This window comes from Ursus arctos, unplaced genomic scaffold, assembly GCF_023065955.2.
Source record: "Ursus arctos isolate Adak ecotype North America unplaced genomic scaffold, UrsArc2.0 scaffold_4, whole genome shotgun sequence".
Taxonomy (NCBI): Eukaryota; Metazoa; Chordata; class Mammalia; order Carnivora; family Ursidae; genus Ursus; species Ursus arctos.
The window spans coordinates 6,069,776-6,093,276 of NW_026623056.1; the positions used below are offsets into that span (position 1 = coordinate 6,069,776).

At 41.1% G+C, this 23,501-nt stretch overlaps 1 protein-coding gene and 1 non-coding gene across 3 annotated transcripts in view; one reads left to right on the forward strand and one right to left on the reverse strand.

Moving 5' to 3' along the window:
• Nucleotides 1-5,498: 5,498 nt before the first annotated feature.
• Nucleotides 5,499-5,602, reverse strand: LOC113257257 (U6 spliceosomal RNA). The gene has a single exon (XR_003316897.1). It is a non-coding gene; the product is annotated as a U6 spliceosomal RNA (small nuclear RNA).
• A 5,986-nt stretch (nt 5,603-11,588) lies between these two features.
• FNDC3B (fibronectin type III domain containing 3B) overlaps nt 11,589-23,501 on the forward strand; it is a 341,829-nt gene continuing 329,916 nt past the window's right edge. Inside the window, exon 1 of one of the 2 annotated variants that reach the window (XM_026498541.4) lies at nt 11,589-11,714. The gene's annotated coding sequence lies outside the window, so the exon portion shown is untranslated. Of the gene's footprint in view, nt 11,715-12,267; nt 12,631-23,501 lie in introns of those variants that run through there. The other variant, XM_026498552.4, reaches the window with a different exon arrangement.

The window sequence follows — 23,501 nt, forward strand, 5'->3', positions numbered from 1 at the left end:
ACTTCTCTGATAAACAACGAAGAATTAAATCAATTTTTCAGATATTTTAGGCAAAACAACCTCTCTTGCATTTTTAACCAACCTATGCATTGCAAAGCATCAAGGGAGACAAGGTCAAGTTAGAACCACAGACAATGTATTAGAAAATAGATTTGGCTTTGACTGTGACATCTGGAAAGAAACAGAATTGATTGGTTGAAGTATAAGAATGAAACTGTTTTGGAAGGAGTTAGGAAATTAGATTGTTTAATTCTAAGAATAGACATAATGTAATGTCCCATTTGTGTAATATATTGATTATACATTGTATATTTTTGCAACACACAAAAAAATCTCTGGAAGCTTACACAAAATAATTATTATGGTTACTTCTGAGGGGAAGATATGGAGTGTACGTGGGGCATAAATAAGGAAAACTTTACAAACATTCTGTGTACCTCTGTACTTCTTTTGTTTGAGCGTATTCCTTTGAGGATGTATTATTATATAGGAAAAAGTTTAACAATTTTAAAGGACAATATTTAATAAAAGTTTAAGGAAAGATAAAGTAACTCTTGATACTACTTCACATCATACTTAAAAATCACAAATAGTGGGGCACCTGGCTGGCTCAGTCAGAAGAGCTTATGACTCATTTGGGGTCGTGAGTTCAAGTCTCACTTAGGTATAGCGATGACTTAAATAAATAAATAAACTAAAAAGATCATGAATAGTATTTCCCTTGGCAGTTATGTAAATTTCAGTACCACATTTGCATTTTATCTTTAAATCAAATACAACATACACAATGTCAAATGGCTAAGTGCTAACAATTCTTTGAATGGTCCACAAATTCAACCCATTTTCATTTCTTTAATGACTGTAAACCAAGATGTTAAAAAGGTATTAGTCCTTTTTTGTTCATGAGTTTTAGCAAATAAAATTAAACTAAGAACACTGCACAAGGGTTCCTGCTGTTAATAATGGCATACAAATATTTCAATTCCATTTGTCAGTATTTAAGGGCCATCTATAATAGGCTCTATGCTAGACCCTGTGGGATGCAGAGCTGCCCTGCGCCCCTGACCAGTTCAGTGCTGTAAGAGATCACTGAGAGCGCATGATTATTATAGTAGGGTATGATGTGTGCAAAAGAATGCATACAAAGTACAAAAGTAGCACAGAATAAGAAAGGATTATAATCTCAGCAGGTCAGGGAAGGTCTCATAGAGGAGGGATGTGAAGGATGAATGGATTACCAATAGAATAAAACTTGGGGAAAGGTAGGGCGTTGGAGGCATGGAATATCTTGGTGTTCTCAGAGCACCATGAGCAGTTTGTTACTGCTGGAGCTGGGGATGGAGGGGCGGCGCAGCAGGAAGGAGGTAAGACTGAGAAGGTGGACAAGCCAGCATGTGATGCGGCTTTGGTGCCAGGCAAGGAAAATTGGTCCATGAGGGCAGGGCGCTGTCTGTCTCGTTCACTGCTGATATCCAGAGCGCAGTGCCTGATGCATGATAAATAGAACCTCAATACGTGTTTATTGAATTATTAAATGAGACAAAAATGGGGAGAAAACAAGGAGAACATGTAGCGTTAGGCACCGAGGTCAAGGCCAGGGAGCTTTGAGAAGGGGGTTGTGGATGGACGCGGGGAAGGCAGGGGTTTGGTACTCCGTGACACAGGCATCTTTGTGAATATGAAAGGCATTTATGTGTTAAATGTAAATATATAAAATATCCCACAACTTTTGGAACCTGTTTTTCTTAACCTTAATTTTTACTATACCCAGATCCTCAGCAGATGAAAACATGCTCCGAGTTAGCTAGTTTCTACCATCCGATGGTCACAGGCTGAAGACGAGCTGAGCTAGCGGCTAGAGCCACACCGTTAGCTGGATGAGGAAATGGTTGCTTTAGAAAGGTCCCCCGTTCTGACTCCCTTTTTGCCGTCTGGCTCATGATCGCAGCACTGCTGTAAGCACAATGCACACACTGGCTCTTCTGTCACCCGCCTCGACCACTACTTTCATCGGAGGCTGCTCCGAAGGGAGAAGCTTTGTAGAGGGCGGTCCTCTGCTCCTGCTCCCCATTGGCTTAGGCTCAGGTGCTTGAACCTCTCTCAACCTCTGCAAGGCCTTGATTAGGAGTCAGAAACCACTTCCATGGAGTGCCACCCGGAGAGTCTGGTTGCCAGCACGGCTGAGGGATGATTGTGAGCCCAGAGACCGTGGCTCTGCAGCGCATTTTGGGTCTTAGAGCAAAATATATTCTCTTTAGAAAGAAAAAAAAAAACACAGAAAAAAGTTTAGCTTGGCTCTTTACATGGAAAATGTTCCTGTATTATAACAAAAAATATACTGCATGCCCTTTTTAACACTCTATCGTGTTCACTTCACTCTTCCTTTGCTTATCTGTTACTGGAATGCCCTCCCTATCCTCCCTGCTTCCCTAATGTCCTTTGCTACCAAATATTCATTTCTCCACTTCTGGGAATATTTCACCAAATATCTTTTGAGAAGGCTTCTCCCCTGTTTTTGTCACTGGTTTTGGTGGGATTGACTCTATTCAGAGCTCCAGAACTAGGCCCAGATTGTTGTTTTTTTTTTTTTCTTTTCTTTTCAAGATTTTATTTATTTATTTGTCAGAGAGAGAGAGAGAGCAGCAGGCAGAGGGAGAAGCAGGCTCCCCACTGAGCAAGGAGCCGGATGTAGGACTCCATCCCAGGACCCTGGGATCATGACCTGAGCCGAAGACAGATGCTTAGCCTACTAAGCCACCAGGCATCCTGGCCCAGATTGGTTTAAAAGCAATCACTATATCCCTTTGCCCAAATCACCATGATTAGTTTAAGGATTGACACATAACCTAATTAGAGCCAATGAGGTGCTAGAATTCATTTATTAGGGGGTTCTGGGAAAGAGGCACTTCCTTGCTTTCTCTCAGGCCTACTGGAAAAGACTTAATCTTCTGGAAGTTGTGATATGAAGTATGAGGTCTAGAACTACAGCACACATTTTGCTGCCCAGAAGGAAACCAGCTAAAAAGCAAAGTTAATATTATCTCTCATTCCCTTTATCACAGACTTGGGTACTTTAGTACTAAATCATATTATTAGATAATAGGTATAGTTATTTATCAATATCATAATAGGATAATACCAAATATTGTCATTAGAGCTCATGGCAAGATTTAAAGATTTTATTAGATTTAAATCCTGCCAATGCCACTGTCTAGGTGTATGATGTAAGGAAAATTCCTTAAATTTTCCACGCCTCTGATTTCTCATCTATGAAATGGGAATAATAAAAGTATATATTAGTTGTAGAGATTTTCACTTCTGGGAAAGCAGTGGACAAAGCTAATGCTGACTACCCACCACAAACAGTGAGAAATACTGGACAAAATACAATAACAATAGTAAAGTCTAATGCACATTTGAGTTTGGAAAAAAAAGAAGCTCTTCTGTGTCATGATTGAAAAGTATCTTATTCTTCTAAAGCTTTACTGAGGTAGTATCTTATTTTTTAAGGAGCCTTAACATATCATAGAGTGTACAATTCAATGGTTTAAAGTGTACAATTCAGTGGTTTTTAATCTATTCCCAGAGTTGTGCGTCCATCAACATAATTAATTTTAGAGCATTCTCATTACCCCTAAAAGAAACTTACCCCTTTAGCCATTACCCCTCAAACTCTCCAAGTCCTGCCATTCTTATATAGCCACTAATCTACTTTCTGTCTGTATATTTGCCTATTCTGGACATTTTGTATAAATAGACTCATATAACTTATGGGTTATGAAACTGGCTTCTTTCACTTAACGTAATACTTTTAAGGCTCATTTGACATAATAGTCATGTATATCAGTACACTGTTCCTTTTTTCTTGCCAAGTAATATTCCATTGTTTGGCTATACCACATTTTATTTCTCACTTCATCAGTTGACTGACATCTGACTTCTTTCTACATTTTTGTTATTACGAAGACTGCTACTATGAACATTTGTGTACAAGTTTTTATATGGACATATGTTTTCATTTCTCTTATATATATAACTAAAAGAGAAATTGCTGGGTCATGTGGTAATTCTGTGTTTAATCCTTTGAGAAAATATAATCACAAAATTGAAAACCCAGCATGCAAGTTAAAGAGAAAAGTAGACACAGATGAAGGCAGAATTAGTGAACTAGAAGATAGATTTAAGGATATTTATGGGAGGCAACAAAAAGAGACAAAGAAAGAGATAAATGAGAGAGTAAGATCCTACATTTGCCTAATAAAAGTTCCAAAGAAAATAGAGATAATGGAGGAGAGACCATATTTGAAGTGATAATGACTGAGACATTTCCAGAATTGATGAGGGACTCAGATCTTCAGATTGGATAAGTACCCTAAGCCCTATGTAGGATAAATAGAAAGAAATTTCTGCCTGAGATTTTTTTTCTTTTTAAGATTTTATTTTTAAGTAATCTCTACACCTAACATGGCACTTGAACTCACAACCCCGAGATCAAGAGTCACATGTTCTACCGGCTGAGCCAGCCAGGCACCCCCAGCTGGGATCATAATGAACTCAGAGAACTCACAAAAAAGAGTCTTAGCTTGGCTCTCATGGTGGCGATAATACAATTTCCAATTTGATGATTCAACAAATATTTATTGAGCATCTCTTATTTGCAAGGCAGTGCTAGACATATTGGAATAAACTAAGACCCCTATGATATCAGTTATACTCTCAGTCTAGTTGCTCTTAAAGTCATGTGATCATTAATTTTATTTTCCAGATTTAGCCCTGCCTCAGTACCCAAACATTTGGTCAAACACCAGTCCAGATGTCATTGTGAAGGTATTTTTCAGATGATTTAACATTTAAATCAGTAGACTTGGAGTAAAACAGATTATTCTTTATAATGTGGATGGACCTCATCCAGTCCGTTGAAGGCCTTAAAGGAAAAATGGCTGACATATCCAAAGGAAGAGTCTGCCTTCACGTTGCTTTCAGACTCAAGCTGCAACATCAGCTCTTTCTTGGGTCTCTTGCCTGCTGCTCTCATAATCACATGAACCAATTTGTTAAAATAAATCTTTTTTTTCTCTCTCAATCTTTTTATCTTTTCTTTTTTTTCTGTGTATCTGTGTATCCATCTATCTACCTACCTATCTATTCTATTGGGTCATTTTCTCTGGAAAACCCCGATTAAACAAAAACAGTACACGATCAAGCTATGCATTTATTTCTCAATGTGTGATGATGTCACTTAGATTACAAATTCTTTAAGGAGAGGGATGTTTAAACTTATTCAATCTTCTTTGGAATAATTATCATAAGGCTGGACAGAAAATGTTAGTTAATCTATGAAAAGTAAGTGAAAAATGTTACTGTATCCTAATAAAGCATAAACAATGTATTTGTTGATCCATCACTATAAACCATGGAATTAAAAATGAGAGAGTTATTTGTATTAGTACTATTTTGGTTCAGGAATTTTTTAAATTTTTATTTATTTATTTATTTATTTATTTATGGACTGCTTCATGGATTTGTCTGTCGTCCTTGTGCAGGGGCCATGCTAATCTCTGTATGGTTCCAATTTTAGTATCTGTGCTGCTGAAGGGAGTGCCTGGTTCAGGAATTTTAAACTGGGTTTAGAATAAGCTGTTTCATTCTAAACCTAATGTATTTTTTTCCTTCAATGTAGTCTGAATTGGTTTCCTGTCACTTGAAGCCAAAAAGTTCTAAATAAATACCTACCTCCCATAAGAATTGAACAGCATATAATAAAACAGGCATAAGATAGGTCCATTAAAATAAGGATTAAATGAATATGAGGTACGCAATAAAACAGGAGGAAGAATGGTCTTACCAGAAATTCCAGGCTAAGGATAATTGCCATAATTGAGAACAAAATTTATCTTGACTTTCTTAGCAACGAAGGAAAAAAGGAACCTCAATAAATTACCTTATTCTCATTGTTAAATAAAGGAAGCCTATTTCTTCATCAAGATAATGGAATATTATCCAATCATCAGAAAGAAGGAAATCTTCCTGTTTGCGACAACATAGATGGACCTTGATGTTAAGTGAACTAAGTCAGACAGAGAAAGACAAATACCGTGTGATATCACTTGTATGTGGAATCTAAAAAAGCCAGGTTCATGGAAACAGAATGCGATTTATAGACCATGAGATACTGGGAGCCAAGGAACCTCTATTTGGTGACCCGTAAAACAGAGTTTGTCCGGGGAGAGGAAGTGAGTCTGTGGTGCTGGCCTTATGGGTAACTGGGGTGAACTGTCCAAATTCTACCCATAGCAGGAGGCTCAGCACAGAGGCAGGTACAATATTAGCTGCCCTGGCTAGGTGAACAAGTTACTGAAGCCAGCTGAAGAACTTGCTCACAAGTTCACAGGAAACTTCTAGAAGGAACTGGAAGAGCACAAGGGGAGTGAGAAACCTTACAATAATGGTGGCTGTCAGCATCAGAGAAACGGTGTTTATTAATGTTAATGTGATCAGAAGGTAACCCTCCCTAGGGAGGTCTGAGAGCCAGAGATTACAGGTAGTATACCAAAGGGTATGCTTCCAAGAACTAAAAGAAATAAAAAGACTACAAGTGATTTCAAATAGAATATCCTGCCCTTCACAGACACAATGGGCACCGAGGCCTTTATAGTAAGTTTACTCTGTTTTCAACTCATTGCTTCCTGGTCAAATTTCAGAATCTTTTCTTGATCAAAATGGTTTGTATCTTAAGCATGTAGCTAAGCTAAAGACTTTTTTTTTTTTTTTTTGCTCCCTTTCTCTGTGAAAGACAGAATATATTGAGCCATATCTATACCTATATATGCATCTACATGTGTTTCTATTCAGGGCAAATTTTGAATCTGTTTGAGGAAGACAGTACTTAGCATAGTCATTATGAAGAGGCTCGGTATCATACAGAGCTCTCGCCCTTTTAGGAGGAGAAAATGACCACACAAGTAAATCAGGTGTGAGAGTGGGCAAGAGTGGTAACAACGACTCTGAAGAAAATCAGACCAACCTGCTCCTCTATGGTTCAGGAAAGTCAGGGGGATGGGCAGATAGCTTTTTAAAAAACATTGCCTCAAATTTGCCTCCCATTGGGGAAAAATTACTAGTGGTAGTCCTTGGCCTTGTTTTGTTTTGCATTTTTATTAGTGACTTGGATGGCAACATGGAAAGCATTCTTGTCATTCTTATCAATGTCACAAAGCCGGCAAAGGTTGTTTGGTGATAGACTCAATGTCCAGAAAGTTCCTGGTAGGCTGGAATGTGAGAAAAAAACTTAATAAAATTTAATGAAGTTAAATAGTCAACCAATTAACATTAATTAAAATCAAGTAAGATGAAATCAATTGCATTACTAATACACCCAGCTTGACCACTCTCCATGGAAGAGGAAACATGATGTAGTAGGATGGGAAGGCAGCTAAGGAAATCAGCATCGGATGAACTTGTAATGACAAAGCGTTTTGTCCAAATTAAGGCTGGAAAGGGTACCACTCTGGGGTTGTGTTCCGACGCTGCCTGAAGCATGAACAGAACATGGATACCCACCTTTCGGAGATGTTGAACAAGTAGGCCCCCAGACGTGGCAGAAGACAAGAAAGGAAAGAGATCTGGAAGCCATGTGATGAGATAAGGATTCAGCATATCCGAGATGTTTATCCAGGAAAAGAGAGTCTTCAGGGAGCATGTGACCAGGACCGGCAGTTCATTGGAAGAGAAGTCATGTGGAAGGCCACTGTTATTACTGTGTCTGCCCGCACAGGACCACTGGGGGAAAGTTGCAAGGAGGCAGGGGTCGGAAGACTTGGTGTAGATCTGGAGTTGCTGATAAAAGGCCGTCTCAGCAAGAAACATTTCCCTCTTCCTGGTGGTGTTCGGGCTGGGCTGGGTGCTTAGCTGTCATGGACACGGGAACAAAGATTCTGCTTTGGGAGGAAGAGCAGGCCGAAAACCTTTAGCTCCCTATCAACCCTGTGGTTTTATGAGCCCTGGTGGTCATACAGCTTCTACCTGGATAATTTCTGATAACTGTGGGACAGATATTCTTGTTTGAAATGACTTTTAAAATATATGTATTGAACTACAATTTGCTCTTGTCTTGCCTTGAACAATAGTGAAGAAGGTGAAGTCTCTGCCCTGACTGGTTGCATTGTTCTGGAGAAGCGGGTTTGGCTGAAGTTGCAGTGTTGCTCTTAGATTGTCTCCTTGACCGAGCTGGCTGTCCTTTCCTCTAAATAGTACTCTAGTAAATTCTGAACCCTCTACAAAACAGGATTAATTGGCTTTTTGTCAATATTCATATTGAAACTGGTATCAGATCTGGCTCAGGACATTAGAACAAGAAGTAAATGCAAAGAGTTAATGCCCTCTAAGGTCAAGATTGGGTTTCAAGATTAAAGGCAAGACTGAGCGTGCCTGCGAGAATCTAGCAACCCTAGCTGTGGGCAAAGAAAGGAAGGAAGGGTGCTGAGACTGAGAACCTGGCTAGGGCTTCTCCGTACTATGTATTACTGGCTGTTGTGATCTCTGAGACATTCAAATTTAGGCTGAGAGAAGTATCCAGAGGTGTAATGGTTTGAGATTTCTTTTAGTGCTAGTTTTAAAACTCATGCTTTCTGATATGTTAAAGTTGCATTTCTTTTGTTAGAAGGTATTTGAAATCAGAAAGTATCACTTTGAATCTTTTTTTTTTTAATACGACTCAGCTTACATTGCACGCACAATAGAAAGACTTACAAGTCTGTATATTTTGTTACATGCCCTCACTTCCAGGCATCATCATTTGGATGTTAATTTTTGTATTTGAGCAAATCCTAAACTGCTTTTGGAGCAAAGTTATGACTACGGGTCCACAATGTAGGACCTCAGGTGGCAGGTGACTTGGGTCGTCAATACCACAGGGTGAGACTCATTGCCTTGTATTACCCTCCTTCCCATTTGCAGACCATCGCACTGGCTTAAGTCTGTCATTTCCCCTCCAGGCTGGGTTCAGGGCATGCCTTTCAGATGAGAGGCCTTGTTCTACATCTTGCTTCCAGAATAGTCAGCTTTGAAACCTACTTCAATCACTCCATGCCTCCGTAACCTCATTGTATTAAATTTAAATCCTTCAACGTGTAGTTGAGAGCCCTCTCAAAGGTCCCATCTTTTTCCTTGAAGTTTCCAATTTCTGTTCTCTTAATTCCCTCCAGGAACGACATCTTCATTCATCTTCAAAGAGGGACTGCTATTTATTTACACCTGAGTATCAGGGCTTTGAGGCTTTTAATTCTCAGGACCTGAACAGAAGGCAATACCACCATTTAACAAATAAATGTTCATTTAAATGTTTACTTAACAGAGGACTCAGAGAACTTGAATAACTTGCCTAACATCACTGGCTTTTGCCTGATTATAATTTCCAAGTTCTTTGGGCTACACCATGCTTCCTCTCATTTTGCACACGTTTACTGTGGCTTCTGTGCTGCGCCAACACTGGTGTAAGGTGTTAGGACAAGAAGATGAATGAAACACTGAAATCACATATATGAACATATATTTACAATCTTAAGGCATTTTTGTATACATTGATTCTTCACTAGAACAAAATCAGTCTAGTGGAAGAAGTAGGCAGAAATAACTGAAATCTGCAGAGAAATAGGAGTGTGCAAAGAGAAATAAGTTTCAAGCATTTGCTGATTTAGGACCCCCCCCCCCCCAAAAAAAAGGAATACTGAGAAATAACTCCTTTCTTTTTGTAACTTACAATTTGATTTTGGAGACGTGTGGGATAATAGTGAATACAGGCAAATGGGGCTCTCTGTTCTAACTGGCTTCTTTCACCCAACGTCTCCAAATGGGCTCTTGAAGCCATCTTTCTAAAACATATTCCAATCCTGGGGGTAGTCCTGCGCCGGAAGGGCAAAGAGGAAAAGCAGTGGCTCCCCAGCTCCCACCTCTGCTTCTCCAGCTTCGCTTAGAGCCCTACCCTCCAGCCCAGCTGAACTTTCATGACTTCGAAGCACACCTCCGTCCTTGTGTACATACTTTCACTCTGTCTGGAGCGTCTGTCTTCCTCTTCCCTATCCTAAGATCGTTTCCTAGTCTTTGAGCTCCAGCTGAAATCATTCCCTCCCTCCCCACAGTCGCATAGCTCTTTTCCCCAGAAACTCACAATTCTTTTCAGTTCTTCTCACATTGCTCTGAAGCTGCTGTTTATGTCCTCCACTTGACTGGGTCTTGTTCATTTTTGTATCCCCAGCATCAACCTAGCATTGTGCTTTGAATAAAGTACCCCTTATATATGTTTGTTGAACAAATTAATTGTAAAGATGTGGAAGAATCCAAATGAGTAGATAACTTGAAAACTTCAGAGAGCACAAGGTTAGATTCAAGTGTGGAAGGACAGGCTTGGCAAAGGAGGCAGAAGCAGGCAAGAGAAATTGAGAAGACTCGGGTTAGGTGCTTGCCCTGAAATTTCAGTTCTCTGCCAGGTTCAAGAAAACTCATAAACATGAAATCTGGACACATCTTTCTTTCTTCTCCTCTCCCCGCACCCCTCCCTTCTTCAACAGGCAATTGTGATGCTAGTTCCATTTCTCTACATGTCTGAGCTAAGATCTGAGTGCTATACGTTTTTCATCTCAGTATTCTTTTATGTTTTTCTGGCTTTAATACAGTACTATGTACAATGACCTTATCTGACAGATGATTGTTCTTTTTAGGTCAATGAAAGTAATGCATTGCCTCTGGTCACTACTGAATACTGCTTTGTGACCAATAAATGATGCTGAATGTAATTATTTAGGATACTTGGGATGCTAAGGAGAGAAGGGTCCTCTGTGGGACAACTTCTGCCTTCTTGCCTCCTGGATAATTTCAGGGGTGGGATGGGATGCTGCCTGTTAACCATTTTGAGCCTCTATAACAGGAATACATTACATTTAATAATATAAGCCTAACAGTTATCTAATGAATCACATTATGCACGATGCCATGTTTGACAGTACAGAAATAGATAGGAGTATGGATCAGTTTCTGCCCCTGTGAGTGCATATCGGGTTCTGAAAGGGGGAAATAGACATTTTTACTTTGGTGGTAGTAAAATCTGTTCACGCTATGTTAGTTGTATGAACAAGTGCTGTGGGAAATAGACAAGCGAGTGACAAAACAGCTCACAAGGTTGTGGGGATTTAAAAAAGTTAGATGTGTAAATGAAAAACGTCTTAGCTCTGATTATTACTCAGCAAACACTGCATTTATATCGGTGTTTGGCGATCTTTTGCAGAACATGCAGCCCTCGTTTTTTTAGGAGCTGCTAGATCCCCTAAGCCTCAGACTTCTTTAGTCTGGCTGAATCAAAGAGTTTCTCCTCAGCTGTGCAGGCCTGGGAGCAAAGGAGGCTCCCACAGTCCTGCGAATCTGAGCTTTTTGGCGGCGGTTTTACTCTGCAGTTTACGGCAGTGGGCGGGCCCCAAATCCCCATGTGGTCCCGACATCATTGACATGGCGGAATCCCCCATCAAACCCTCCTGGTAGTTATTTGAGCGGCGGCGGCGGCCGGAGGAGGAGGAGAGCAGCGGCGGCGGCGGCAGCGGCGGCGGCGGCGGCGGCGGCGGGAGCAGCGAAGGGGGCAGCGGGGATCCTCGGGGCTGCCGGCTGGGAAGGCGTGGGCAACCTGGTGTGTGGCGCGCCCGGAGCCCCGCGTTTCAGCCCGAGAGAAGGTAAGGCGTGCAGGATCGGGAGACTGGAGGGGACCGGGACCCCGCGCCTCGGCCGCTGGGTCCCGCGCGCTGGAAAGCCCCGGCCGGACGCTGAGTCCGCCGGAGTGCGATCCTGTCCCGGAGCGCTCCTGGCGCGCCGGGCTTCCCGGGGAAAACTTGGCGCCAGACTGCTGGGGCGCCCCGCGCTCGTCTGGGCACCCCGGGAACACGGGGCCCGGGAGGGGGTTTGGCCTCCACTTTGGGACCGCATCTTGCTGGGCTCCGGTTCCCCGCCCGTCCCCCCAGCTTGCCTCGGCTTGGAGGAGGGAAAGAAGCGGGTAGATTCTTCTTGATGAAAAAAAAAAAAAAAAAATCCGGGCAGTGGCTCCCGGGCTCTCCCTCCCCCCCTCGCCCTCCCCATCCTTCCCAGCAGATTCTGTCCGAGGAATCCGCTCCCCCTCCCGGAATCTCCGCGGCAGGAACGCTGCCCGGGAGGGGGAGGGCGGGCGGAGAGGCCGAGGAATCTTCGACGTGTCACTTTCAGAGGCTGTAGATTTCCATATGGTGGAGGGAGGAGGGCGGGCGTGCGAAGTGGGGCTGGAAGTTGGGGCCGCCTCTCCGCGCCGGGCGGGGGCGGGCCGGGACCTCGGACCCCGAGATGCTCGCGGGGAGGGTCCGGGCCCGCAGCCCCGGGAGCCGTGCCGGCCCCCTGCCCCCGGCCGGGCCTCTCCAGGACACTCCCCGCCTCGCCGCTGGCCACCTCCGTGCGCGCCACGTCCTCCCTCTCCGTCCTGCCCCCCGGGCTCCCCCCGGGCTGGGGGCGGTAACCGGCGGCCCCGGCCGGACTCGGCGAGCCCTGCGGCTGGAAGATCGGGCGGGGGAGCGGGGCGCGGCGGGAAGGAGCTGGCGACCCGGTGTGTGGGCCAGCGTAGCTCCGGTCAGTCGGTCACCCCGAGGGGCGCCCCGGCCGGGGGTGGGGCGGGCGGCGGAATCCGCGCCCGGAGGCGGCCGGGAGGGGCCGCGCGGACCGTCTGGTGCCCGCGGCGGGGCGGGGGCCGGCCGGCGTGGGAAGGGCCTGTCACCCTGGGAGGAAAGTGGGGCCTCGGGCTGTGCCCGCGAACTTTCCCAAAGGTCCGGGCGCCCCGTGGGAGCCCAAGCACCAGGGCCCGGTGTCCCAGGAGACGGGGCTGGGCCGCCTGGCGGCGCCGTTGGCGGGGAGGCTTCCAGGAGTGCGCGACTGGAGTTGGAGCTTTTCGAATCCCAGCTCCCACCCTGCCATCCCAGACGAAGGGAAGCAGTGGCATATTATCCAGACATTGCCGTTTTGCTGACTTCCTTAAAAGTTACAACTTTTTATTTTCTCTTCAGCCTAGCATTTCCTTGGGAAAAAAAAATTGGCATTTGGCCGCGATGGGCCGACGCTGAGGCCCCAAATCCACACGTTTATCTCTCCATCCCTGCCGGTTTCTAGTCTCCCTCCCCTTCTCACACCCAGGCTTAATCATATTTTGGAACGGGAGAGATCTTTTGTTGGGTGGGCACCCTTTGATTTGCTTGTCCGTTTATTTTTTAATGTGCGGCTAATTTGATTTGAATTTCCTCCAGTTTCCAGGCCCTGCTGGGGAAAACTAAGGGAGAGGAATAAGCCACTTTTTTTTTTCTTTTTTTTTTTAAGAGTTGAGAGAGGTGGGGCATTGGGAAAGGGGAGGCACCGCGGTTGTGGGCAAAGAGTCAGAGGGAGCAGACAGACCCGGAAGAAAAGGAATCTGCTCTGGAATAACACTTTTTTTTTTTTTTTTGAGGCTACAGGCCTTGGGCAAAAATGCAGCGCTCTGTTCTGATTTCTACTGTCTGAGTTGCTCTTCCACTCTTCAATTTAATCTGTGACTCTGGGGTCCTGGACAGGCGGGGGAAGAGGCCTGTGCCCCAAGGCAGCCAGTGACCCTGGTTTTGTGCCTTGTGTGGGGGCCCTTGGTTCCCCCTCATTGGAGGCAGGCTTTGTGGACCTAGCGTTCAGTCAGTTTCCTGGTTCCCAGGGAGCAGCTGTTAACCAGAGTAAAGTCTTTGGACATATTTCTGGTCCTGCAAGGGGACCTCACCCATGAAGGTGTAATTCTCACTTTGTTTAGACACTCGAGGTCACCCACAAACTGGGTAAGAATGAGGTATAGCTGGTTAAAAAAAAAATCATTAAAAAGTTCTGTTTAAACTCCTATGTGCTTTTGAAGTGTTCTGGTTTAAATACTAAGAAAGAAAAACTTATCTGTAAAGATAGTGTTCATTTAAAAGAGATGTGAAAAGTGCAAGATATCATGGAATAGGGGTTGTAGTTTCTAATTACAGTATATACAATTTCAGAAGGATATTCCCGTAACCTTTTAAGACCGACTTTATAAATAGCCCACATCAGACTGTGGACTGTTGGAGAGCCAATCTTCTGGGGTTTTTGGAAGAATGCTTGGGATTGGTTAGGAGGCTATAGGAGCCTAGGTAGTAATTTATTCAGTAAGAGATTGTGCCCCTTTTGCTTAATAGTTCATTTAACATGGTAGGATTTGATAGTGTCATTAGACGTTAGCCAGAAGACTTTCTTAACCTTTTCAGTTTAGGAAAATGAGGCTCGGGAGGGAAAGCGACTTGTCCAGGGTTGCCATTATTGGGTAAAGTCTAATATAGGATTGTATTAATAACTACTCTTTCTTGAATATCTAATGTGTACTAAGCCCTATGTATTGCACTTTTTTATATATTATCTCATTAAAATCGTAATAACAGTCTTTAAATTTACGTGATGTTATGGACCTTTTACAGACAAGGGTGTTGATGTTCACAGGAATTAAACTCACTTGTATAAGATCACTTTGCTCTGAAAAGGGTTTTCTTTGATGGCGGAAATGGCACATTAGTTGTGCCTTTGAAATGTGGCTAGTGAAACTGAGGAACTCCGTTTTACATTTTATTTACTTTTTAAAAAAATTGTATTTACTTTTAATTATTTCAAACTACTTGTGGCTAGTGGTTACCATATTGGAAATCACAACGTAGAACTCTCTGGCTCCCGAATGTGTTCACGTTTAACTGCATCGTACTGCTTTTTAGGTCTAGTGCACTGTTCTTACCACCAGAAGATGCTTAGACTCTGCCTTCCAAAATGGAATTTAAATGCTGAGTCAGCTATACCTAATTTTTGCTTTTATACCTTGAGTGCATAAAATACGCACATGTTTTTTTAAATGCTTACATAACATAGTTTAAACTGATGGACAGAAATTTAAATGACATTTTCTTGTTTGGTTGAAATAATCGTTTATAGTAACTGCTGAAAAGGCAGAACTTGTTGGTTATTTTAGTGTAATAAAGGGTTGTAAATGGAGGCAATATGAAAAATCACTGATGGGGGTTAAAAAAAAATGACCCACTAATAACCATGTTCACCTCTTCACTGGGTGATTCTTTTCATGTGACTTCATGTCAGGGAAATAGGTGAAACCATCATTCACTTTGCCTTATATAGTTGCAAAATTAATCTGAAGAATTCAAATCATTGCTTTACTACCAAAGAATAAATTCAAATATAATACACTATATTTCATCTATGAATTGGGAAGAATATATTTAAGAGGAAAACAAACATCCAGAAATACTCTTGGTGGCAAATGGTGAAGTAGTTTTCTGATTAGTGAGTTGAATTTGCCTTTGTTGCATTTTAGAATTCATTTGATAGAAGGAATTTCAACAATTTTCTTGATTTTGTATGAAATAGAAAATTCCAGCTCCTGTTAAAGTAAGCATTTATCTGGATTCTATCTATAAATGTCCAGTAACTGAATACTTTTTGGAGGAGGGGGGCATACTACTTTCAGGAAAAGACAAATGATAAAGTAATCTTTTTATTAGGATTTTTAAAGAAGTAACTTCCAGGTTCAGTATAAATATATCTGAATCTATTGTGCCTTGCATAGTTACTGTACTTCCTGGGATTAATTGCAGTTCATGATCCTGGTGCTAGAGCATTATTTGACCCTGAAAGACCTGCACTTGTAAATCAGCTTTAAATTGATCTGTATTATTTTAGTGTTATGTGAATTGAATGGCCTCCATCTTTTTCAAACTTGTAAATTCAGTTACAGGTGAGTCATTGGTTAATGACACTGTTGAGATAGCTGAAACACCCTTTTCATACCCATTCCTGACCCTGGGAAGCATAGTTATTTTCAAGGAACCAGGATAAAGACCATGATACAAATAGGATTACAGTGTTCTCGTGAGTGTGACCAATATAGGAAGCACCATTTAACTCATGATACACAGTTCCACTTGTCGAACGTCAAGGCGATTAATACAGACGAGAGACTTAACTAAAATCTTAAAAGACAAAAGATGTTGAAAGATGGGCAAATAATGGGCAAAGATTAGAAGTCTTAAATGTCTAGTGAGGGCTGCCTCTGAGCATGAGTTTGAAATCAGAATATCTACTCTGCCAAGGACTGACTTTACTTTTTAACTGTATATTTTTGATAAACTTCTGAACCTGTCTCAGTTTTGGTTTCCTGATTTTATTATAAAGAGAAAACACCTCATCCATACCTTTTTTTTTTTTTTTTCCAAATGGTTGTCCAAGGGATTAATGAGTCAGTGTATTGAAAAGCGTTTGGTAAAGCCTTACGCAAACTCCATAGTCCGTTATATTCCAAAGTTTAAAATAGCTGTTCCTATTACTTTGCACATTTTTAGGGACCTCCAAATTACATGTGGACAGTTTGAAAAATAATTTATTTTTCCCTTTTTGATGAGTAAATCAGGCTTAAAGCTCTAGATTGCTGTGTTCATTTTCTCCCTATTCTGATAGAATAGTTGATTTGTGACCTCTCAAAAATCGTACTGTATATAAGTCATCCCAGCTCCATGTTTCGGGGAAGTTTTTCCTTAGATGTAGCTTATAGCTGGCTGGCATTGCTGACGTGGACAAGACAGTCTGCTTGATTTGGGGTTTTTCTTGAGATTGAGGGGAAAAAGGGCAGTCTCTTAGAGGAACTTTAAATACTGAATGATAGAGGTGTAAGGCTTTAGTCATTGTATATTATCTTAGCCTATTATTTGAGCTTTCAGTAATTACAGCTGAGAATGGGGGGAAAGAATATTTTCAGGTAGAGGGAGCTTTGCAACTTACCTATGTTTCCATTTTAGAAATCATAATTGCCATTTCCTCACATTAGCGAGGTTAATCCATTAAATGAGAGTTTTTTGTGGTAAGACATTTTCAAGCAAACCTTAATTCTCATCCTATGGACGTTGGGAATACACTTAAGTGCTTGAGGAGAAGGTTGATTCTTTAGTTTACTCTGAGCACCTTTGAATATAGGAAAATATTCATAACTGTGTATATATATACTTTTTTGCCTTAAAATATAAAGTATGGTGGGGCCCCCAGGTGGTGCAGTGGGTTAAACATCCTGACTTGTGGTTTCATCTCAGGTCGAGATAGCACCTTGAGATCGAGCCCCACAGGGGCTCTGTGCTCAGCGAAGAGTCTGCTGAGGTTTTTCTTTCCCTCTCCCTCTGCCCCTCCCCACACTCTCTCACGCTTTCTCTCCCTCTCTCAAACAAATAAATAAATCATTAAAAAATAATAAATAAAATAAAGAAAAATAAAAGGATAGGCTGGTGATGGGTATTAAGGAGGGCACATATTGCATGGTGCACTGGGTGTTATATACAAATAATGAATCATGGAACATTGCATCAAAAACTAAGGATATACTGTATGGTGACTAACATAATAAAAAACTATTATTAAAAAAATATAAAGTATGGTATGGTGTTACGTGCTTCAACAAGGCAGAAAACACTTCAGTTGTGATTAGACTGCGGCAGCTCTCTGTAGAAGTCAAGCAGAGCCTCACGGGGAGGATGACCTGATGGTACTTGGGCGCTTTACAAGGTACGGCTCAGGAGAGTCTAGTCCCTAGTTACGAGCTTACCTGGAGAGGAATTGTTTATGGTGCAGTTTTACTGTCTAGGATCAGTCCTTGTGGACCAAAAATATGGGGGGTTGGGCGAGGGGATAGGGGGACAGGAAGTTTGTTAAGCCACCAAATGTCAATCAGGTAAGGTAGATAGACCCATTGTTTAGCCGTCTGAAGGTGGGGTATTTCTCATTTTGAAAGTGGATCCATCTGTGAATCTCTCTTTTTTGCCACTAGCTGAGTTCTGCAAGTTTAGCATTCTGTAGCTCCTGGATTGTAATTTTCAGTGCCCTTGGCTGATGAGATGCCCTTGGCAGTACTCACTGTTGTTTCAGGCACTGGCTCCTAATGTTTTGTTTCTTTGATATCTTGACAACTGCTTGTCAGTTTTAAGTTAACTGGAGGGAGAAGAGTTTAGTGAGATGGTATTTAATTTTATTTCATTCACTTGTTTATTGCCTCTGAAAGCATTTATTGAGTTCTAGACTAGATTCTTTGAAAATAGAATATTCTACTCTATTGATTTTGGGGGGGCAAATGCAAAGCATTTTTTCTTAACTTACATGGGTATTTTGCTCATGTTTTTGGAATGTTGTGTAGAGAACGTTGTCTGCCACCAAACTCCTAGGGCAGGATGGTGGCAAGTTCAATTCTTTAATGCTTTCTGAAATTTGAGAAGTGCTAAAATTGGAGCACTTACAGGCTCTGTTTAAAACTACATTTATATTCAAATTTAAGGCTTCTGATACATCCTCGTTTTGACTCTGGAAGATGAAGATTTTTAGAAAGGCAACCAATCAGAAAAGTTTACTTGAACTAAGTATAATACCAACCCATAGTCTTCAATTATAAAAAGCTTTCTGTTGAAATAACTATCTAGAAAATTGTCTTTGTACGTGAGCAAATGTAGTAAATTTGAGAAGTAATTGAAGACTCTAAAATCCCAGGAAATAGCGTGATTTAATTTATTCTTAAGGGACTCCGCTTCTCCACAACTGGTGAAAGAGGGGTCTCTATTAAAAATAACTCCATTGTTCTTGATGTAACTAATTAGGAATTTGCAATTATCCAGGCGAGTCTAGGATACAGTTTGGTTTCCTACTCTATATGAAAAGGTTTTACTGTAACAGAAGTTTAAATAGATCATAGGAGGGAATATTTTCCAAATTAGGAGAACAAACTACTTTTAAGCACTTTGAAAAAATCAGTTTACTTAAAAGCGGTGTAGACCTGCATAGGGATTGAAGCTAGTTCTACTGGGGGGCATTTCATAGAGCTGCAGGAGCCCTTGGGCGTTGTTGATTTATTCAGTGCGCTCCCATGCTAGGAACATTTTACAAGCAAAAGTTAGAACTACATTTTTGTATGCAGAGTAGGTCACAACAAGCAAATATCTATCACACCCTACCCCCACCAATAGACTCCAGCTATGCCTGTTTATTTGTTTCGGAGTTTTTCTGTTGACATTTGCTTCACTGCTTGTTAATTTCTTTTATCACCTGTAAGCACTTGGTGGCAGATCGGTGAGTGCAGGTGTTAAAGGTTTAAGAACATCGTTATTCCTTTTAGTTGCCCATCTCCCCTGCCTCCACTGTTTGGGCAAACTTGTGGAAAGTCCGCTGAGTAGTATTTAAATAAGCCTATTACCCACCCTCCTCCTCTGCTTTTACTAAAGCAGGACCTTCCTGCGCAGCTGAAGGAACTGACCGGTAAGAAGAGTAAATTTCTTTAAAAATACTTCCATATATTTATATCCAATTACTCAGACAATGAAGTTTTCTAGTGTATGACTTTTTAGGGGTCAGATTGACCAGTTTTTACAGTACAAGTTGTATGTGTGGGATACTTAATACATTTTTAGGATATTATGCTTCTTTTTATATTTTGAAGTTTTTTTTTTTTTTTAACTCTATCTTCCATTGTTCAAGTTGTTTAGGAGGAAAATACTGTCTTTAGATATTGCTGTTTCTGGTTTTTCTTTTGTGGTTTTTCTTAAGAAAAATAATTCCAATTTAGAGTAATTGAAGTCAACATTATTCTGAATTAGTGAATCAGAAAAGACTTGAAAGTACATTGAATTGGAATCCTCCTGTATTGGTGTTGAGAACGTAAAAGATAGAGCTGCACGGAGAATAGTTTTGTGGTTTCTCAGAAAATTAAATGTAGAGTTACCTAGCAATTCCATTGCTAGGTATGTACCCCAAATAATTGAAAGCAGTGACTCCAACAGATACTTGTACACCAGCGTACAGCAGCAGTATTCCCAACATCAGGAAGGGGTGGAAACAACCCAAGTGTCCATTCACAGATGAGTGAGTAAACGAAGGGTGGTATATACTTAAAACGGAGTATTATTCAGCCATAAAAAGGATGGGAATTTCTATACGTGCTACAACATGGATGAACCTTGAAAACATGATGTGAGTGAAATAAGCCAGACACAAAAGGACAAATGCTGTGTGTTTCCACTTACATCAGCTGCCTAGAAGAGGTAAATTCATAGTCACAGAGTAGAATAGAGCTTACCAGGGCGAGGGGCAGGGGGAACAGGAGTTACTGTTTAATGGATATAGGGATTCTGTGTGGGATAATGAAGTTTTGGAGATGAATCATGGTGATGGTTGCACAACATTGTGAAGGTACTTAATGCCACTGAATTGTATGCTTAAAAATGGTCAAAATGATAAATGTTTCGCTATGTATATTTTACCATAATAAAAAACAAAAACTGTTGAAGGAAATTTATTCCACACCATCTCAGCTTGTCTCTATTTGCTCCCCTTTGTTCTGCCTCCTTGCTGGTCTGTAAGTTGTTCCCCCCCCCTTTCCTCCTCCTCCTCCTCCTCCTCCTATTGCATTCTAAAGGGAGATTGCCCTAGGCCGTTTTTAGAGATCAGAGTGTCCTCATTTTATTAACTGGCTTGAATTTAAGAGACTGTTTAAAAGTAGTAGATCTCTGGAGGGGGGAAAAAAAGACATCTTAATATTGAGATGAACCCGGTAGTTTGTTAACATTCACAGACTATGTAGGCACATAAAGGTAAAGTAATCTATCCTGAATTTCACTGTGAGTCATCTAAGAACGAGGGATGTACAGTTAGACGTGTCATATTTTCTATTCCGTTTGGTCATCTGCAGTACTTTAGGAAAAAGTTGGATTTCCACTCAGAAACGTTCTAAGTCATCTCAGTTAGTACTCATGTTGGAAGTGTTCAGGTGCTAACATTCTTCAGTTCCTTAGGCTTAAGCCCTGTTGGAAGGGATAGAGTGAAAGAAAGCATGTAGTATTCTGTTTTATTCATTATGAACTTGTCCTTAGCAGCTAATAATTTTGTGGTACTTATTGCACTCTGAATGTTGGTGGTTGGTTTTTTGTTTTCTACTTCTGAGATACTGGTGTTGAGTTTGGGTAGGTCATTTATAAAAAGATGTCGGGATTTCCATTAAGTGATTAAGTATGAAACTTAAACATCAGATATAAAGTGCATGTTAGGAATACTAGAAATATCATAAAAATTCAAGTGGAAAGATTTCAGTTCATATACAAATAAGTTATAGGGAAAATTATATTACTTTAATTATATCTGTATGTAATTAAAGTGATTTAAAAAACGTATTTGTCATCCATAATCGTTCATTAATTCCCGAACTCCTGGAAAACAGTATGAAGTTGCAAGGGTTTTTATGATGGCAGTGAATGTGTGCTCTGCTGTCCCTATGGGTGTGCTGTATTTTCTTTGCTGTGTACGTAAATAGAATTCATGCCATAGCAGGCCATTTTTGTGGCCTAATTATTCCAGAGGCACTCTCATTACCACCTGATATCAAAAGGCACTGAGAGCCATGATCTCTTTATATCTCGGAGAGATATGAAGAATTATAACATGTTTGCAGAGTGCTCTTCATTGACTTTTGACCTCAAAAGAAAAGAATGTCCAATTCCATTGCATATCCTCATTATGTTCCAGAATCTCCTTCTAGGTCATTTGTGGTTTTCTTTAAATTCTTCTGGCACTTTATCTGTACTTTTGAGAACAGTCGTTTTTAGTGTTGTCTGATTGTCTCCTTGCCCCCCTAACTTGAATGTAGGGATGATAACTGATTTAGGGTCTTTCATGGTGAGTGCATAGTAAATGTCCCTTGGATGGTTGAAAGAATGGATTCCCAGGTTGAATGTGCCATTCATATATACTTCCTGCCTTTCCTCAGGTGCTCTGTCAGTATTTCTTCTACTGAAGTTGACCTCTTTAAGCATGGGCCATGGGCCATGGACATTTTTGTGTTTCCAACAGTGTTCCTGAGTTTTGTTTTTTTTCCCTCGTAGTAGGGATCTAATAAATATTTAAACAAAGTAAAACAAAGGCATGAGTCATCTTCAGTGCAAGTCTGGGTTTGCATTTATTACTGTTTTAAAGAAATGAAAGGGGCACCTGGCTAGCTCAGCCTGTAGAGCATGCAGCTCTTAATTTTGGGGTCGTGAGTTCAAGCCCCATGTTGGGTGTAGAGTTTACTTTAAAAAGGAAAGAAAGAAAGAAAGAAAAACAAATGAAGGTTTTCCAGAGAATAAATGGGCTTTTTCATGTCTATGTTAGGTTGCTCATTGATTCTGACAATTTTAACAAATAGCTTCTATTTCTGTTCCCTAAAAATGTGGTCCTTGATTATATATATTTTGCATATCCATTGGACTCAGTTTGGGAATTAAGAAAATTCTTTTATGAAAAAGGTAATTTTTAGAGATTTGTGGTAGTTTAAAATAATCCTTTTATAAGGAAATTCTAGAAGGGTGACATGAAGGGATAGAAATAAACCAAAATGTGCCTTGCTGAGGTGTTGGGGGCCCAGCTGAAATAGTTGATTCTGCTAGACTGGCGGCCAACGTGTTCGGTGTAAAACTAAGCCGTGGAGAAAGGGTCAAAGAGCATATCATGGAAACCTGAGGAGAGTGACCTAAGCTATTTGAAGGTAAGGGGTTTTACCTTATTCAGAAGGTGGAGTTAAAGTATGCTGGAGAAGAGAAGACTGTCTTGGAGCATTATAGTGTGAGTGGGGTAAGGGTGCCAGGGGCTCTTATTCACTGTGTCTGGGGTGGCATCTGGGAGTCTTTATTTTTTTTCAAGTGTTTCAGGCGAATGATACGATCAGGCAAGTTTGGGAAATTGACCTTCTTGACCAATGGCTGGAGAGAAGTTGTGGAAGGAGTGCTTAGGAGACCAGAGGGACTCCAGTTAGGAATTAGGGCAGAACTGAAGGGTTCGGACTTAAAATGATTTTATTGTCATATTCTTCAGGGCAAAATGATGACCAGCTCTTGGCAGTTTTATATAGGAATGAGTTTAGGACACTTGTCATTTGTGCACTAAACTTACAAACACTCTGTGACCACAAGTCAGATGTAAAACATAATAATAGTGACCAGTAATTGTCAAGCACCTGCCATGCACCAGCCATGTTCATAAACCTAACCCTGGAAGGTAGATGTTGTTCTCTGTTTTTCTGTGTGTTTCTAGTATCTGCTGCAGAAGCTGGTACATACCAGATGCCCTATAAGTGTTAAGTGAATCGAAGATTAGAAAGGCATAGAAGGTTCAAAATACCACCGAGACTGATTACAGAACTTTTTTCAGCTGCATCACACTGTTTCTCAGTAGTTCCCGTGAAATACCTTATTTGTATCTCCAGACTTGGAGTAGTGTCTGTGTTCCCAGGTAGCTCTCCGGATTCTAAGGCTAAGTATGAGTTGAAGGCCTTCTATGTGCTCAACCTGAGAAACCTAACATTTATTTAAAAAAAAAAAAAATAAGGGGCACCTGGGTGGCTCAGCCAGTTAAGCGTATGCTTA